This window comes from Lampris incognitus, chromosome 10 (assembly GCF_029633865.1).
Source record: "Lampris incognitus isolate fLamInc1 chromosome 10, fLamInc1.hap2, whole genome shotgun sequence".
Classification (NCBI taxonomy): domain Eukaryota; kingdom Metazoa; phylum Chordata; class Actinopteri; order Lampriformes; family Lampridae; genus Lampris; species Lampris incognitus.
In genome coordinates, this window is record NC_079220.1 from 14,755,305 (window position 1) to 14,775,043 (window position 19,739).

The 19,739-nt window shown below is 44.4% G+C and overlaps 1 long non-coding RNA gene across 1 annotated transcript; it reads right to left on the bottom strand.

The window, feature by feature from the left end:
* Window positions 1–800: 800 nt before the first annotated feature.
* LOC130119005 (uncharacterized) lies at window positions 801–8,364 on the bottom strand. Its single transcript, XR_008810813.1, has 3 exons — window positions 8,246–8,364; window positions 2,626–2,724; window positions 801–878 (listed from the first exon to the last, which is right to left on the bottom strand). It is a non-coding gene; the product is annotated as an uncharacterized LOC130119005 (long non-coding RNA).
* Between the last annotated feature and the right edge of the window lie 11,375 nt (window positions 8,365–19,739).

Genomic DNA, 19,739 nt, shown 5'->3' on the forward strand with positions numbered 1-19,739 from the left:
AGATTGTTTTATTTGGATATTAAGTATGTCATGTCCTCAGGGACAAAACTGTGACACCTTTAAAAATTGGAATCTGTATTATAGATATGATTGATGAAATTTTCATCAGAAGTGTAATTTCCCAATATGCACAGTGTTAAATCCAATTTTGCAAAGACTAGATCTACTTTCTATTCCATTAATCCTGGTATGCAAGAATATCCAATTGATATCAATTGAAATTAAAATCCAAGCTATTTCAATTATTCCCACAAAAACTGGGGTTGTATTTTTTAAAGCCATTGTGTCTATACTCTGTTGCAAGTTACAAAATATATCCAAGGTTATTATGATGAAACTTTCATAATACAAATTCTATTAACCTATAAGATTCATTTTTGCTCAGTAAGGTAGTCTGGATAAAATAGATTATGTAGAAATGGCCTTGGATGTAGTGGCCTAATCAGGCTCAATTTTGCTAGCAGACACAATGGTGACAGAAAAAAAAATCATGTCTGATTTTAAAACTGTTACCACAGCATTATAAGAGATATTCTCATTTCATTCACAGATCACATTTCAATTCTATCTCCTTGACTCATCTGTCCTTCCTACCTTCCTGCCTTCCTTCCCTTTGGTTTTCTCCCTTTTGCCTTTACCTCCTTCTTCCCTTGACTTCCACCTCCCGCCTTTCTTTCCCACTTTCCCCGTTTTAGTCTTTCCTTCCTTCCTTCCTTCTGTCCTACTTTTCACCCCTCCATCCTGATTTCACCTGTCGTCGTTCCAGGTCCACAGCTCCAGCGGTGTGTGTTCGTGTGTGTGTGGACCTTCCTTCCAGCTACACTGGATAAAGGACTCATAGTCATTATGGCACTGTAAGGACTGCAGCGCTGGAGACACTGGAGGTCAGAGGAAGAAATTATTATTTCTATGACCTAATTTCTATGCTAATGGAACCTATGCACCTGTTGGGGAATGTAGGGAAAGACAGAGGAGAGGAAGGGTACAAGCAAGACAGAAAAGAGAGAGGAGATGACTGAAGAAGAAAGACTTCAGAATGGCCACACTTAATGTTGCGACAATGACAAGCAGACAGAGAGGAGTTGTGGTATTGCCTGAGAGCAAAGGGAGTGGCAGAAAATTACGTCAGCATAATTCAGGACATGTACAGGGACTGTAAGACCGTAGTTCAATGTACAGTGGGAACAACAAGTGAGTTTGAGGTAAAGGTAGGATGGCACCAAGGATCAGTGTTGAGCCCTTTCCTGTTTGTGATACTGATGGACAGCCTCACAAAACATCTTAAGAAAGAGCCACCATGGAGCATGATGTTTGCTGATGAAATCATGCCAGCAAATGAGGACAAGGAGAGGTTGGAGAAAGATCTTGAAGATTGGAGAGTAGTGCCAGAGATTAGAGGACTAAAGGTCAGCAGATCAAAGACTGTGTACCTGTGTATAAATAAGCACATAGAAAGTCCAGGACTGACCTTAGGAGGAGGAGATGTCCCAGAAGTTAATAAATTCAATTACTTAGCATCAACAATACAGACAGAAGGCGGTGGTAAGAAGGAAGTCAAGAAAGTTACACAATCTGGTTGGAATTCACTGAGAAAGATAACTGGAGTAGTTTGTGACAAAAGAATGCCATTGAGGGTAAAGGGCAAAGTTTCCAAATCAATAGTCAGGCCTGCCATGCTCTATGGTATGGAAGCAGTGACATCAACAGAGAGCCTAGAATTTGCATTACAGGTAGCAGAGATGAACATGCTGTGTTGGTCCTTGGGAGTGACTGGAAAAGACCGGAAGAGAAATGAAGAAGTGAGAGTTACAAGATCAGGGGAATGGATGGGAAGTTGAGAGAGACAAGATTGAGGTGGTTTGGACATGTACAGAGAGGAGGCATAGACTATATAGGAAAGAAGGTATTGGACCTGGAAATACCTGGCAAAGAAAAAGAGGAAGACCAAGGAAAAGATGGAGAGACCAGATAGAGGAGGATACGAAGAAGGTTGGACTGTGGGAGAGGGATGCGTCAGACAGAAAGCTGTGGAGGGCAAAAATCTGTTGTGGCGACCCCTGGGAAACAGGGAACAAGCTGGAAGAAGAAGAAGAAGTGCTGTTATCTACAAAGCTTGATGTTTCTGTTGTCAGATGACTGTATGACTAAAAAAGGGTTCACAAAATGCTAATTGGCTAACAAAGGCTCTGAGCAATTTCTGGGCTGTTGGCGTTTTGTGACCCTCAAATCACTTTTTTGTAGAGGTGCACGCCGTCTGACAACAGAAACATAAAGACATATCAACAAGTCAAGTCAACCGATCTAACTGACTAAGACGAAGTGGAAGTATGTTGGCTATGTTTATGAAAAAGGTCTATCGTTCTTTTACTGCAGTTGTGTTGAATAGTATGTCTTGTGTCTTCAGTTGACGTTGCTGCATAACTATGCAGACCCTTTATTGTGGTGATTTTACACTTCGTTTAGTCAGCAATAACTGCACAAAAATGCACCAGCAACCCAATTTAACGGAAAGAAATAGATAAGGTAAAATTTTCCAAGTTCTGTTAACTGGAGATATTCAGTAATGATTTTTCATTCGCAGATCATCCTGATGTGCTTTCTGCTTGTGATATATCTCAGACTTACCTTTCCATGAACTGCTTTCAGTACAATTGTCCAGAGCGGAGGAGATGGCCAGGAAAGAAAGCAGTGAACAGCATACGACCCATGAGAGAGCCATAATTCCTGAGGGGAACGGAGGAAGAGTAAAGTCAAGACAACAATAACTTTAACTTACTCAGCAGTTTGGAAACAAGAAACGAGTTTGCACCAAAATGCTGGAGCCTCTTAATAATCACAGGGGGTGGCACACAAAAGAGGAATGTGGGGGTGAGAGAAAATGAGCTCATTTATTGTAAGTAATCAAAAAGCGAGTGATTGGTAAACCATTCTTTCACACTTCCTTTCTTGGCTGTCTGCTGGATGTACTTCTCCCTTTTCTCACTGTCTTACCTATTGTGATCCTACTGTCTGCAGTAGATAATGACCATAGCCACTGAGAAATGTAGCTACTGACAAAAACGCCCAAGATTTTCTATTAAGAAAAAAAAAATAGCGTTTTTTCGGAAACCGTCAATGGTGTTGATGAAAGCGCTCAACAAATGAGGAGTGGAATATTAAGATAAATGTAGGAAGAAAAACTTTTAATTCATAGCAGTAAAAGCCTGTTTCGTGCATCTCACACTCATCAGCTGCCAAGTTGGCTATCTATCTATCTACCTGTCTATCTATTTCTCTCTCTCTCTCTCTCTATATATATATCTATGATCTTGTCCATCAACCTGTCCATCACCATTGCAAACAAGAAAGGGCTCAGAGCCGATCCTTGATGTAATCCCACCGCCACCTTGAACCCATCTGTCATTCCAACCGCACACCTCACCACTGTCACACTTCCCTCATACATATCCTGCACCACTCCTACATACTCCTCTGCAACTCCCGACTTCTTCATACGATACCACACCTCCTCTCTTGGCACCCTGTCGTATGCTTTCTCTAAATCTACAAAGACACAATGTAGGAGAAGGCCAGGAGGAGTTACATGGCCAGAAGGAGTTACATTGTGTCTTTGTGAATTTAGAGAAAGCATATGACAGGGTGTCGAGTGAGGAGGTGTGGTATTGTATTAGGAAGTCGGGAGTTGCAAAGAAGTGTGTAGGAGTGGTGCAGGATATGAATGAGGGAAGTGTGACAGTGGTGAAGTGTGTGGTTGGAATGACAGATGGGTTCAAGGTGGAGGTGAGATTACGTCAAGAATCGGCTCTGAACCCTTTCTTGTTTGCAATGGTGATGGACAGGTTGACGGACAAGATCGGGCAGGAGTCTCCCTGTAATATGTTTTCGGATGGCTTGTGATCTGTAGCAAGAGAAGGGTGCAGGTTGAGGAGAGCCTGGTGAGGTGGAGGTATGCACTGGAGAGAAGAGGAATGAAAGTCAGTAGGAGCAAGACGGAATACCTACGTGTGAATGAGAGGGAGGACAGTGGAATGGTGAGGATACAAGGAGTAGAGGTGATGAAGGCGTATGAGTTTAAATACTTGTGGTCAACCGTCCAAAGTAACGGATAGTGCAGGAGAGAGGTAAAGAAGAGAGTTCAGGCAGGAGGGAGTGGGTGGAGAAGAGTGTCAGGAGTGATTTGTGACCGAAGGGTACCAGCAAGAGTTAAAGGGAAGGTTTACAAGATGGTTGTGAGACCAGTATGTTGTATGGTTTGGAGACTGGCACTGAAGAAAAGACAGGAGGCGGAGCTGGAGGTGGCAGAGTTGAAGATGCTAAGATTTTCATTGAGAGTGATGAAGAAGGACAGGATTAGGAACGATTGTATTAGAGGGACCGCTCAGGTTGGACGGTTTGGAGACAAAGCAAGAGAGGCAAGATTGAGATGGCTTGGTTTGTTGTTTTTTTTCTTTCTCCCACCTGCTCCCTATGAGGATAACTTCACACTTTGACAGTTTGTTTTGTCATATGAAAAAAAAATTACCTTTGTTTTAGTGTTATTAGAAATACAGTTTTTTAGCTTTTGTAGCATTCCTTAATGTTTCCAAGAGGCAAAGCTAGCTGCAAGTTAACCCAACAGACATACTACATGTGGAATTAAGCGCTAAACAGCAATTATTGAAACACACCATATGTGACAAGTGCATATAATCAAACAAATAGAGAAATCTGAACACTAAAGTGGGGGAAATATACTCTACAAAGTGGTGAATATATATATATATATATATATATATATATATATATATATATATATATATATATATATATATATATATATGTAAGACTATAAATGCAGGTATGATAATGTCGATAAGATGATCTGAAATTTAAGGGGGATTTTGAAGCGTATTCATGCATAATGCTTCACATCTGCATTCAGTGATATCTACCGTTTAAGGGAATAATCCATCCGGCCGAGGTTAAAAAAAACCACATACAGAAATCCTTGCGGTTTACTGTGCAGCATACAAATATCATATAATTGTCACTGGTGCAGGTGTGATGATGGTAACGCTGATGTCTAACCAGAACCCTGAAAAAAAAATTTTTTTATTCATTCATTATCCAAACCGCTTATCCTTACTCAGGGTCGTGGGGATGTTGCAGCCTGTCCCGGCAGTTCAATTTAAAGTTAGATTAAATTTTAGTTTAAATCTAGCGAGTTAAATTGTGCTTAATCCAATTGAAATCTAGAAGAGGACTGTCGGTTGGTTATAGCCAGTGCAGATACAGATACAGATGTAGACTTGTCATATGACTAGAGGGGCACCCTGGCTGCATAGCAACACTTAAACATTGCAATGGGGATTTATAGGGATTCGTTTTTTTGTTTTTTTGCAGGTGCATACAGACACATGCAACATGCTCAAACCCATACAAACACAAAAAAATATACATTCATTTTAAGTTGGTGTAAAAAAAATCCAAATCCATCCCAAAAAAACGTTTCACAACTGACCTACCATGACTCTAGAAATTTCAGAATGGTATTTCAAGTAATTTTTGTAGGAAAATAGACAAAACAAAAACGGTTCAGAATTACCAAACAGCTGCACTGAAAAGGAGAGGAATAGAAATCTTATAGACCATAAGATAATTTTGCTGTATTTCATTCAATAGAGATGATACCAAACTCACAGGAGGAGATTTGGTAATAAAAAAAAAGGTGTGTGTGTGTATTTTTTTCATTTCCAAAATAATTTAAAAAAATATATATATACATACAAACCCCAATTCCAATGAAGTTGGGATGCGTAAAATGTGAATAAAAACAGAATACAATGATTTGCAAATCCTTTTCGACTATATTCAATTGAATACACTACAAAGACAAGATATTTAATGTTTAAACTGATAAACTTTATTGTTTTTTGCAAATATTCACTCTTTTTGAATTTGATGCCTGCAACACGTTCCAACGAAGCTGGGAGAGGGGCAACAAAAGACTGGGAAAGTTGAGGAATGCTCAAAAAACACCTGTTTGGAACGTTCCACAGGTCAACAGGTTAATTGGAAACAGGTGAGTGTCATGATTGGGTATAAAAGGAGCATCCCCGAAAGGCTCAGTCGTTCACAAGCAAGGATGGGGCGAGGTTCACCACGTTGTGAACAACTGCGTGAGCAAATAGTCCAACAGTTTAAGAACAACGTTTCTCAACGTACAATTGCAAGGAATTTAGGGATTTCATCATCTCCAGTCCATAATATCATCAAAAGTTTCAGAGAATCCAGAGAAATCTCTGCACGTAAGCGGCAAGGCCGAAAACCAACATTGAATGCCCGCGACCTTTGATCCCTCAGGCGGCACTGCATTAAAAACCGACATAATTCTGTAAAGGATATTACCACGTGGGCTCAGGAACACTTGGGAAAACCATCGTCAGTTAACACAGTTCGTCGCTACATCTACAAGTGCAAGTTAAAACTCTACCATGCAAAGCAAAAGCCATATATCAACAACACCCAGAAACGCCACCGGCTTCTCTGGGCCCGAGCTCATCTGAGATGGACTGACGCAAAGTGGAAAAGTGTACTGTGGTCTGACGAGTCCACATTTCAAATTGTTTTTGGAAATCATGGACGTCGTGTCCTCCGGGCTAAAGAGGAAAAGGACCATCCAGATTGTTATCAGCGCAAAGTCCAAAAGCCAGCATCTGTGATGGTATGGGGGTGTGGTAGTGCCCATGGCATCATGGGTAACTTGCACATCTGTGAAGGCACCATTAATGCTGAAAGGTACACAGGTTTTGGAGCAACATATGCTGCCATCCAAGCGACGTCTTTTTCAGGGACGTCCCTGCTTATTTCAGCAAGACAATGCCAAGCCACATTCTGCACGTGTTACACCAGCGTGGCTTGGTAGTAAAAGAGTGCGGGTACTGGACTGGCCTGCCTGCAGTCCAGACCTGTCTCCCATTGAAAATGTGTGGTGCATTATGAAGCGCAAAATGTGACAACGGAGGCCCCGGACTGTTGAGCAACTGAAGTCGTACATCAAGCAAGAATGGGAAAGAATTCCACCTACAAAGCTTCAAAAATTAGTGTCCTCAGTTCCCAAACGCTTATTGAGTGTTGTTAAAAGGAAAGGTGATGCAACACAGTGGTAAACATGCCCGTCCCAGCTTCTTTGGAACGTGTTGCAGGCATCAAATTCAAAATGAGTAAATATTTGGAAAAAACAAAAACAATAAAGTTTATCAGTTTGAACATTAAATATCTTGTCTTTGTAGTGTATTCAGTTGAATATAGGTCGAAAAGGATTTGCAAGTCATTGTATTCTGTTTTTATTTACGTTTTACACAACGTCCCAACTTCATTGGAATTGGGGTTTGTACATACATAATATGCACACACACACATGTATATATATAAATCCAGTGAGTCAAGTAAATTCTTTGAGACAGTACAAGCCTGTTTCATGCCATAAGCAATCATCAGCTGTCAATCAAGCTGTCATGTACATATATAAACACTTGCACATACATATGTTTCTCATCTGTATGTGCAAGTGTTTATATATGAGCATGCATAGATTCTCAGAGTATGTATGTTAATGGTGTTTCAGTACTGTGAAAGCACAATGTCATTGGCCTAATCGGCCCCTTATATATATATATATATACTTATATATATATAGTATTTTCAAGTGCGCGGCACACAAAACAAGCTTTTACTGCTATGTTTTAAAAGTTTTTTTCCCTACATCTGTCTTAATATTCCGCTCCTCATTTGTTGAGCACTGTTACCAACACCATTGACGGTTTCCGAAAACCCCCCCACTATGTATATATATATATATATATATATATATATATGTGTGTGTGTGTGTGTGTGTGTATATGTATATGTGTATATATATATCTATATATACACACACACACACACACACACACACACACACACACATTGGCTTTAATGTTTCTAGGTTGATAACAAATCAAGACTGAAATTAGCAAAAACTTAACCGACACATGCACTTGCCTTCAGTTTGTAGTTAACTATTGTAATTCATGACATTTTCAAGCAATGAGAGGTTAATTTAAAGCAAGAAGTTATAGATGTTTCGATAAAATGTGATAAAGCAGTACGTCTGACACTGGCCACAACGGTGAGCCAAGGAAAAGCAAACTATTGAACGGACCAGACACTAACAACAATACAGTATGTGGACTTAAAAATGGAGTTTGTGACCAGGTATACCCACCTTGAATGGTGGACACTAGATTTCCTTTGCTGTCAGGGTCTCATCTTCCCACTCTGTCAGTCTCTCTCTCCCAACATTTCTCTTTCTCTACATGTCTGTCTTTTTCTATATCTCTTATATACTACCTCTTCCTTGGTATGTGTCTGTCACTGTTTCTTTCTTTTTCTTCCTCTCTCTCCCTCTCTCTCTCTCTCTCTCTCTCTCTCCGTCTCTCCCTCCCCCCCCCCTCTCTCTCTCTCCCCCCCCCCTCTCTCCGTCTCTCTCTCTCTCCGTCTTTCTCCCCCCCCCCCCCTCTCTCTCTCTCTCTCTCTGCCTATTTCTCTCTCGCCTACTCCTAAGCACAGTCGCATCTCCTTCCTGGCTAACTGAGTGCTACTTGAGAACACTGCGGAGCTCTACCATCTTCCGTGGTGATGAGTTCAGCTTCCCCTTTTTTTGGTCTTTGGTAACAGTTAATATTCTTCTTTTTTTTCGTTTCATTTTTCTTTTCACACGATCGACTGTTTTAACTGACAAGGTCCATATACACTATAGGTGGCAAAATGAGTTTAATTTCTGATAATTCGTGCAGGTCTGAAAAGAAAAAATAGAAAAGCCTCTGCTACGAAGCCCCTGACTGGTTTTACACGCTGGTGTTGGGTATAGGTTTATAACACTGTAGATACAGTAAGACGTGACTATGAGGATGACAGCTGGCTGTGATGAGGAAAGAGCGGTTTTCTACCACTAAGCAAAGTGTTACGGCCTTTACATTGCTAATATCACGAAATTATTCGTAGACGCGTCATACAAGTCTGCCATGTTGCTTCATACTAGCCCAAAGAAGAACTGAAGTCATTTAAACGAAGACAGGCAGCAGACTGTAATGTTGGGCTTTCTGACAATGCCGAAGACGTTTTAGAGCAAGACGATGGATTTAATTTTTGCTCCTTGTTTTCAAATAGGATTGTGGTTTTTCTAAGTTGAACTGATGTGACCGTATCATGGTGCAGGGCGCATAGAGATGCATGCATGGACACACATGACCATCCTCAAAGTATAACGCACACAAACAGACACAGCAAAAAGACAGCACATCTTCCATCGCTCGAGATCAGGAAATGTGGTTAAAGTGTCAAGGGACAACCAACCACATCCTTTGAGCTAGACTACTATTAAAGGACATACTACCACTACCTACCAGGCCCATTCAGGTAACTCACCCATGCTTAGGACATGCTACTACTATACTGGGCCCAGGCCCAGGGGCCTGAGGGTTCAGGGGGCCCCTAAGCCAGAACCGCTGTGTGAAGTCGCTGTTATTAGCTTTGCATTTTTTGTCACATAGTCAAAGGGCTTAGTTATTTTACAGCTTTTACAGGTCCTTGTCCAGGGGCCCGTTGTCTCATCTACCAAACGCTGTGTCGAGTTAAAAACATAGCAGTACACTTGTCCTATAATAGAGTAGATGACACTTGTATAAGCATACAATTGTCTTCCTGTGGTCTTCGTGAATGGGACTGGATTAGCGTTTCGATCAACTATTAAAATGAGCACCCACCAACATAAATTTTGGCCTTCACACCTTTTAGTTTGTCACCAGTACAACTGGGGAAGGGGGTTTGTAGTTGTTGCTGTTATTGTTGACGTGTAGACTTAAGACGACTGTAATCTGAAGTCCTCTCATTTGCTTTTGTTGTTGTTGTTGTTGTTTTTTGTTGTTTACACCATCTCAGGGTCACAGGAGGGTGAAGCACATGGATATGTTCAGAGGCATCTGGAAAGGTCACCTTCCCATCACCAAATATTGTACGCCGATATGTGAAATCATATTAATTTGACTTTCTCGCTCGCTGCAGCTCTCATACAAGTTGCAAGGCATGTTCCAGTTAGGTGACAGTGTGTACGATGTGAGTCTGTGTCTTGCTGAGGAAGCCATAAGCAGGCCAGATGCACGATAATGATCAGGTTAGCTTAACACCAATGTGACCATACTTTTCCTGTTCTTTTTTTTTTCTTGAACAAGTGACGTTGGTTAAAATCAAACTGCAAATCAGTTTTTCAACAAATTGTGAAGGTTTTTCCACGTATCTTTTCTATCTGAGCTTTGGTCTTTCTGTAGCTTTCTGTCTTCCTGAAGATGTGATCTTTATAAACCTTCTTTGACTCATTTCTGGGGTTATGCAACAAAATGTTGACATTGTGGGAGTGCAGGAATGAGGAGACGGAGAGATTGAGTCGAGTCAATTCCCTTTACTCACCACACAAAACAACACTGATACAGCTCAATCTCTCGGGGCAACCAGCTAACTGCTAGGCTGCTGAAAACATGGCTCCACTTCCTGGGAAACTCTAAGCAGTACCTCCGTCAGCACTCTGAACGTCTGCCTTAAAGGAGCAGCAGCCCCTGGTGAATCTATCGTCAATTGTGTATCACCACACAAGCCCCCCCAGAATTCACCATCACGAAAAAATGCAAAACAGTAATGTAACACATCAGTACTCAGTGAAACACGAACAGCCAACAGGCGAACAGTCCCCAGTGAAACAGTCAACGTCTCGGGGGGCGGACCAGGCGGCCAAAACGGCTGCGCTGAATGGGTAGAGGGGCGGGGACAGAGGCAGGAGACAGAGCTGGAGCTGGTGCCCGGGCAGGGGCCGAAGCTGGGCCAGGGGCCCGAGAAGGGGGGCGTCCACGCTGCGAGGGCAGGGCCAGTTCGACCGGCCCACCACGGTCCAAATGGGCAGGCTTGAGACGGTCCACCAAGACCTGCTCCGGCTTGCCCCCCATGTGCACCACAAAGTTCTTAGGCCCCGCTTCCAGGACGCGGAAGGGCCCGTCGTAGGGGGGCTGCAGGTGGGTATGGTGGCTGTCGTAGCGGATGAAGACGTACCTGGCCGACAGCAGATTCTTGGGCATGTAGGACTGAGAGAGGCAGTGGTGAGATGTAGGGATTGGAGCGAAAGCGTTGGCACGATCCCGGGCCACAGCCCGATGAGAAGCTGCAGACCAGGGGGCCACGGCGTCCAGGAGAAACTCACCCGGGACACGCAGCGGCTGGCTGTAAACCAGCTCAGCAGACGAGGACTGGAGGTCTTCCTTGGGGGCAGAGCGAAGGCCGAGCATGACCCACGGGAGGCGGTCGACCCAGTTGCTGTCTGTGAGGCTGGCACAAAGAGCGGCCTTCATAGACCGATGAAACTGCTCACAAAGTCTGTTGCCCTGCGGGTTGTACACTGTGGTGCGGTGGAGCTTCACCCCCAGCTCCTTCGTGACTGCAGTCCAGAGGTCCGACGTGAACTGCGGGCCCCTGTTGGAGGTGAGGTCAGCCGGCGTGACCAAGTTGTCCTTGCCAGCCACATGCCAGATGTCCGACCGCATAGTTGGAGGCGTCGGTCGTGAGGGCAATCGGGGCAGTGGGGGACGGGTGTGCCAGCAAAGCGGCATTGGCCAGCGGAGCCTTGGTGTCGTTGAAAGCTTCGTCCATCCCCGGGGACCAGTCTACCTCGCCCTTGGCTTCCTTGCCCCGCAGGGCCTCGTACAAGGGCCGCATGCGGTGAGCTGCGTGGGGAATGAATCTGTTATAAAGTTCATCATGCCAAGGAACTCCTGCAGGGACTTCACAGTGTGGGGGCGTGGAAAACTGGCGACGACGTCCACTCTGGCAGGAAGCGGAACAGCTCCCTGCGGGGAGACACGGTGGCCGAGGAAGTCGATGGACGACAGGCCAAACTGGCACTTGGCTGGGTTGACTATGAGTCCATGCGCACTGAGCCACTCGAACAACTGCCGGAGCTGCGTCAGGTGCTCCTCGGCAGATGCACTGGCCACGAGAATGTCATCCAAGTAAACAAACAAGAACGGCATATCCTGTAGCACAGAGTCCATCAGCCGCTGGAACGTCTGCGCTGCCCCCTTGAGACCGAAGGGCATCCGGAGGAACTCGAAGAGTCCAAATGGTGTGATGACTGCTGTCTTGGGCATGTCCCGAGGGTGGACCGGTACCTGGTGGTAGCCCCGCACCAAATCTACTTTGGAAAAGATGGTGGCCCCCGCCAGGTGGGCGGAGAAGTCCTGTATGTGCGGGACGGGGTACAGGTCAGGGGTTGTGGCGTTGTTCAGGCAACGAAAATCGCCGCAGCGGCGCCAACCGCCGTCAGCCTTAGAAACCATGTGAAGGGGGGGGCCCATGGGCTGTCCGAGCGGTGCACAATGCCGAGGCGTTCCATGGTGGCAAACTCCTCCTTGGCAATCGTGAGCTTAGAAGAGTCGAGGCACCGAGCACGTGCGTAGACCGGGGGGCCGTCGGCGGCAATATGGTGCTCCACGCCGTGCTTGGCCACTGCTGAGGAGAACGTAGGTGTAGTGAGGTCAGGGAATTCTGCGAGCAGTCGTTGATACGTATCTCCGGCAGCGAGCATGTTTGACAGGCCGAGCGTCCCTGCACCTCCCAGTGTACACGGGTATGTAGCGAAAGAGACAGCATCGATCAAGCGACAGTTCGTAACATCCACCAGCAGCCTGATGGTGCACAGGAAGTCCGCGCCCAGGAGGGGAACCGACACCGCGGCCATAACGAAGTCCCAGCCGAAACGCCGCCCGCCGAAACACACCTCCACATACCTGGTGCCGTAGGTACGTATGGGCGTGCCGTTCGCGGCATCCATCGGGGCGCCTTGTCCGCTGGCCATGGTGTCCGCGGCCGATGCAGGCAGGATGCTACGCTGAGCGCCCGAATCGACCAGCAGTCACCGGCCAGATAAGGCGTCCTTGATAAACAACAGCCTGCTGTTCGCCGACGCTCATAGCTGCTATTGAGTGCTGGCCCTGGCATTTCCCTGGACGCTGAAGCTGCATGGCGGGTGACACTGCGTGGCCCTGGCAGCCCAAAACGGCCAACATCTTCTCCAGCAGCTCAGAAGGTTTGCTATCGCCGAGTCCGTTGAGTGACAACAGGCGATCCGCCTTCTCCATCTCCGACAGCTCGAAGAGCTGCAAAAGGAAGGCTTTGAGTGCACCGTATTTTCCCACAGTGGGGGGGCTTCCAGTAGCTCCATAGCTCGGGCCGTCGTCTGGGCATCCAACACCGCCACCACATGAAAATACCTCGTAACGTCCCGCGTTATTCCTCCCAGCTCGAACTGGGCTTCAATGTGCTGAAACCATGGCCGGGGACTGTGCTGCCAAAACTCGGTCAACTTCACCGTTGCTGCTGAGATGCTAGCGCTAACATGAGCCATTCCGTTAGCATCACTCGGAGCCGGAGCGGTGTCGTCATCGCTTTGGGTCGACATGTTCGTTGTCAACGTGCGGGGTCACCAATATGGGAGTGCAAGAATGAGGAGACGGAGAGATCGAGTCAAGTCTATTCCGTTTACTCGCCACACAAAACGACACCGATACAGCACAATCTCTCCTGGCAACCAGCTAACTGCTAGGCTGCTGCAAACATGGCTCCACCCCGGAAACTCTAAGCAGTGCCTACGTCAGCACTCTAAATGTCTGCCTTAAAGGAGCAGCAGCCCCTGGTGAATCTATCGTCAATTGTATATCACAACATGTTGATTTAAAAAAAAAACCAAAAAAAAACGGGGGTCCAGGTAGCGTAGCGTTCTATTCTGTTGCCTAACCACACGGGGATCGCTGGTTCAAATCGCCGTGTGGCCTCCGGATTGGTCTGGCGTCCCTACAGACGCAATTGGCCGTGTCTGCAGGTGGGAAGCTGGATGTGGATATGTCCTGGTCGCTGCACTAGCGCCTCCTCTGGTCGGTCGGGGCACCTGTTCGAGGGGGGACTGGGGGTCATAGCGTGATCCTCCCACTCACTACGACCCCCTGGCGAAACTCCTCACTGTCAGGTGAAAAGAAGCGGCTGGTGACTCCATATGTATTGGAGGAGGCATGTGGTAGTCTGCAGTCCTACCCGGATCGGCAGAGGGAGTGGAGCAGCTCGGAAGAGTGGGGTAATTGGATGGGTACAACTGGGGAGCAAAAAGGGGAAACACCCCCCCCCCAAAAAAAAGAAAAAGAAAAAATAACCAGCAAAACAAACGATGTGAAGGATCTACTAAAATAATTTTTGGTTGCGGTACACAATGAACCATTTGCTCTGTTCATAGATCTGAAAGCAGTACAGTGGCTTCTATCCCTCGCTAATATAAAATGCTAATCCTTTTATCTATGCCCAGTTTGACTTACTGGTGCAACTCTAATTTCATAATGCCTGCATGAGGGTAACTTTGGGGTACATCTTTGCAAGTATTGCTTTCAGCGTGGAGGCCAAACTAAGACGACTGCAAATATTTTCTCTCTCTGTGAGGTTCAAGTGAGGTCGTATTTATTTATTTCTAAAGAATGGCGTGGAAGTAGCCAGCTGGCATCCTGTTGTCACCACACGATTCGCATTCTGTCATTTGCTGATCAGGAAGTCAAGATGCAATCGTACGAGGGAAGGGAACATGAGAACATATCGACATACTCTGTTCATGGGGAAAGACATATTTCACAAGAGCACACACAGCCAAAGCCTTTTTACTCCAATGGAAAGCCCGGTTTAGCAATCTGTAGTTACAGTAAGAGCATAGACTGTGAATCAGTTTTTTAAAGGAGTCATGTGAGGTGTGTGGATGTACAAACCCCAATTCCAATGAAGTTGGGACGCTGTGTAAAACGTGAATAAAAACAGAACACAATGATTTGCAAATCCTTTTCGACCTATATTCAATTGATTACACTACAAAGACAAGATAATTAATGTCAAACTAATAAACTTTATTGGGTTTTTTTGTTTTTGTTTTTTTCAAATATTCACTCATTTTGAATTTGATGCCTGCAACACGTTCCAAAGAAGCTGGGACAGGGGCATGTTCACCACTGTGTTACGTCACCTTTCCTCTTAACAACACTCAATAAGCGTTTGGGAACTGACGACACTAATTGTTGAAGCTTTGTGGGTGGAATTCTTTCCCATTCTTGCTTGATGTACGACTTCAGTTGCTCAACAGTCTGGGGCCTCCGTTGTCATATTTTGCGCTTCATAATGCGCCACACATTTTCAATGGGGCACAGGTCTGGACTACAGGCAGGCCAGTCCAGTACCTGCACTCTTTTACTACGAAGCCACACTGGTGTAACACGTGCAGAATGTGGCTTGGCATTGTCTTGCTGAAATAAGCAGGGACATCCCAGAAAAAGACGTTGCTTGGATGTCAGCATATGTTGCTCCAAAACCTGTATGTACCTTTCAGCATTAATGGTGCCTTCACAGATGTGCAAGTTACCCATGATGCCATGGGCACTACCACACACCCCCATACCATCACAGATGCTGGCTTTTGGACTTTGCGCTGATAACAATCTGGACGGTCCTTTTTCTCTTTAGCCCGGAGGACACGACGTCCATGATTTCCAAAAACAATGTGGAATGTGGACTCGTCAGACCACAGCACACTTTTCCACTTTGCGTCAGTCCATCTCAGATGAGCTCGGGCCCAGAGAAGCCGGTGGCGTTTCTGGGTGGTGTTGATATATGGCTTTCGCTTTGCATGGTAGAGTTTTAACTTGAACTTGTAAATGTAGCGACGAACTGTGTTAACTGACGATGGTTTTCCCGAGTGTTCCTGAGCCCACGTGGTAATATCCTTTACAGTATGGTGTCGGTTTTTAATGCAGTGCCGCCTGAGGGATCAAAGGTCGCGGGCATTCAATGTTGGTTTTCGGCCTTGCCGCTTACGTCTAGAGATTTCTCCGGATTCTCTGAATCTTTTGATGATATTATGGACTGTAGATGATGAAATCCCTAAATTCCTTGCAATTGTACGTTGAGAAACGTTGTTCTTAAACTGTTGGACTATTTGCTCACGCAGTTGTTAACAACGTGGTGAACCTCGCCCCATCCTTGCTTGTGAACGACTGAGCCTTTCGGGGATGCTCCTTTTATACCCAATCATGACACTCACCTGTTTCCAATTAACCTGTTGACCTGTGGAACGTTCCAAACAGGTGTTTTTTGAGCATTCCTCAACTTTCCCAGTCTTTTGTTGCCCCTGTCCCAGCTTCTTTGGAACGTGTTGCAGGCATCAAATTCAAAATGAGTGAATATTTGCAAAAAAACAATAAAGTTTATCAGTTTGAACATTAAATGTCTTGTCTTTGTAGTGTATTCAATTGAATATAGGTCGAAAAGGATTTGCAAATCATTGTATTCGGTTTTTATTCATGTTTTACACAACGCCCCAACTTCATTGGAATTGGGGTTTGTATTGTAGCGAATTCGGGGGACAACGCAACCACAGGAACTGCTGCGGCCGGGAAGCGAACCCGTATCGCCCGCACCGCAGGAGGCATCGCTAACCGCTCGACTAAAGGGTCAGACCCGCCAGCCAGCGGCCAGCGTGTCTTCTTATCCGTGCACGTTACAGTATTAAGCGTCACAGTGTGGTACGGCAGACACACCAAGTTCAACAGACATTGAATAATTTCTATAAAAAAAGAAGGTTGTATGGTTTAAAGTGTGCCAGCGATATTATTACAAGACACGCTTGGATTAAGAAGCTGCTCCACACACACACAGCACACGTTAATTACATTTTTAATGGATTTAACAAATGTTCAGGAACTAAGAATCATAATGAAATAATAAAAAATGTTGAATAATAATTAAAATTCTGTGTTAAGTTATTCATAAGTTATGGCACTATTGGTGAGACCCTAACCACCCCACAGTGCAAAAGACAAAACATAGTAATAGTCGTAGTTTGGGGATAACACTGACACAGAATCTGGGGTCTATTTGTTATAATTATTAATTCCTCCCTGCAAACCTGGATGCTATTTTTGGGCAGTGGAACAGAAGGGGACTAAAATATTTTAATGGCCTTTAGTATATTGATGGTACCTTTGCTAGCTTTGGGACCCTGTCTGCTAAATTTAACCTGCCCGGCTCTAACCTTTTTTGATATTTTCAAATACGCCAATTCTTAAAAACCCATAACCCACAATTTCCAGTATTACCACCCAAATCTGGCATGGACACACTCCTCTCACTCCTAGAGGACTTACCTCACAGATCTATAACCAAATGATATCTTTCAAAGACCATACTCTTAACAATATCAAGTGCGCCTGGGAGAAAGAGTTGGGTACAGACCTTGATGCTGACTGGTGGGAGAGGGCCACTGCATGTGTCAACTCCTCTTCCTCCTGCACCCGTCTGACTCTAAGCCAGTTTAAGGTTCTACATCGAATTCATCTCTCTAAATTTAAACTTTCAAAATTTTACCCTTAAGTAGATGAGAAATGTGACCGCTGTGCCCAATCCCCAGCTGACCTAACAAACATGTTCTGGTCATGCCCTAAATTGATAAGTTTTTGGTCCTGTTTTTTTTAAATAATTTCTGAAGTCATTGGAGTGGAGGTCCTGCCTGGTGTAGGGATAGCTAATTTTGGAGTGCCAGACATAGTTGAAAACTTCACATCGATGCAGCTAAACATTATCACTTTCAGTTCTGCTCTTGCTCGCAGAAGGATACTGCTTCTTTGGAATCCCCCTGCACCCTCTTCGTCATCATCCCTGATAGAGGACATGATGATGTTCCTTAAACTAGAAAAAACTAAATTTTCCATTCACGGATCTGCCCAGAAATGTTACTCTACTGGGCAGCCCCTCTTGTCTTATTTTGACCATCTGACAGTGCTTCCTTATGATTAAGACCACTTGGATTATTTGTATTATATGTCTTGATTTTAATTGGATGCTGTGCATCAGTGTAGGCTACTATAGTTATGGCATATGGGATGTATTTTTCTCCAATCATAAAATGTATGACATCATAAAGCATGACTTATGTAAATGACTACTGATAGTTCATTTGTACATGGTGCTCTGTACTTCATGTTCCTGAACTTTTATTTATGAGATGACTGAATGCATCTTGTTGATGTAAAGCTCTCTAGCCTATTTTATTTGTATTTTGTAGTTTTTAATTCATCTTATAATTGTTTTCCTGCAATTAATGTTTATTTTTATTTTTTGCATTGGCAATGGGTAAGAGTTGGGTGGGAGGGGGCTGGGGGGTGAATTACCAAAATATGGAGGGGCAATCATTTCCATTTTTCTTAAACACATTTCCTAAAATGTCACTCCAGTTTCCTAAAACTATGAACACGAAAGCATATTTAAGAAAAGAAAACTCAGAAGAAAACGAAAATGGAAAGACAAAATGAAATACTCTACTCAAAACAACCTCCATGTAAATCCAAATCCAGACAGCTTTGCCTGTAGATGGCACACAAACGCTATCGGATATGTGAACATTATTGAACACCTTCCACACACTGGTGAGAAGAAATCTACTACAATACGATACAGTACAGTACAATATAATATATACAATACAACACAAGAAGAAGAAAGAACAGAAAGCCACTTTATTTTGTCATTGTACAGGTTACAATGAAATTTGTTCTCTGCATTTAAGACATCCTATTGTGTAGGAGCAAGGGGCAGCTGCAGCGCCCGGTGACCAACTCCAGTTCTTCTTTCCATTGCTTTGCTCAGGGGCACAGGCAGGAGTATTAACCTTAACATGCATGTCTTTTTGATGGTGGAAGGAAACTGGAGCACCCGGAGGAAACCCACACAGACACGGGGAGAACATGCAAACGCCACACAGAAAGGACCTGGGATGGCCTGGGGTTCGAACCCAGGACCTTCTTGCTGTGAGGCAACAGTGCTAACCACTGGGCCACCATGCCACCCAATACAATACAATACAATTAGAATCAGAATCGTGTTTATTGGCCATGTAGGTTTGTACATACATGGAATTTGACTCCGGTTTTGTGGCTCTCTCAGTGTACTTAACAGAATAACAACACTACAACACAACATTCTTCAGACAAGAATTGACTTAAACAGGCGAAGTAAGAAATGATAAAATGGAATGGTGCAGAGAATATATCTTAGATGCTGAAATAGATGTTAGCAGGTTACTTACTTACATGCCTGAGGTAGGTGGACATGACAAATTGTACCAGTGTGCAATCTGTCATGTTCATTTTATATGTACACTTTGTATGTACATACAAAATGGATGAGAATTGTCAAATATATACAAAATGTACATTATTTACATTTCGTATATGTGTACAATGTACAGTATATACAAAATGGTTGGATTTATTTGACAATGCTTAGTGTTCATTTGAATGACAGCCTGCGGAAAGAAACTGTTTTTATTTCTGGTTGTTTTGGGGTATGGTGCTCTGTAGTGCCTACCAGAGGGGAGGAGTTGGAACAGGTTGTGACCAGGGTGTGATGGGCCTGCAGTGATGTTGCCTGCTCATTTCCTGACTCTGGAGGTGTAAAGTCCTGAATGGAGGGCAGGCTGGCACCAATGATTTTCTCTGCAGACTTAACTGTCTGTTGTAGTCTGTCCCTGTCCTGTTTGGTGGCCGATCCAAACCAGACAGTGATGGATGTGCGAAGGACAAACTGGATTATTGCAGTGTAGA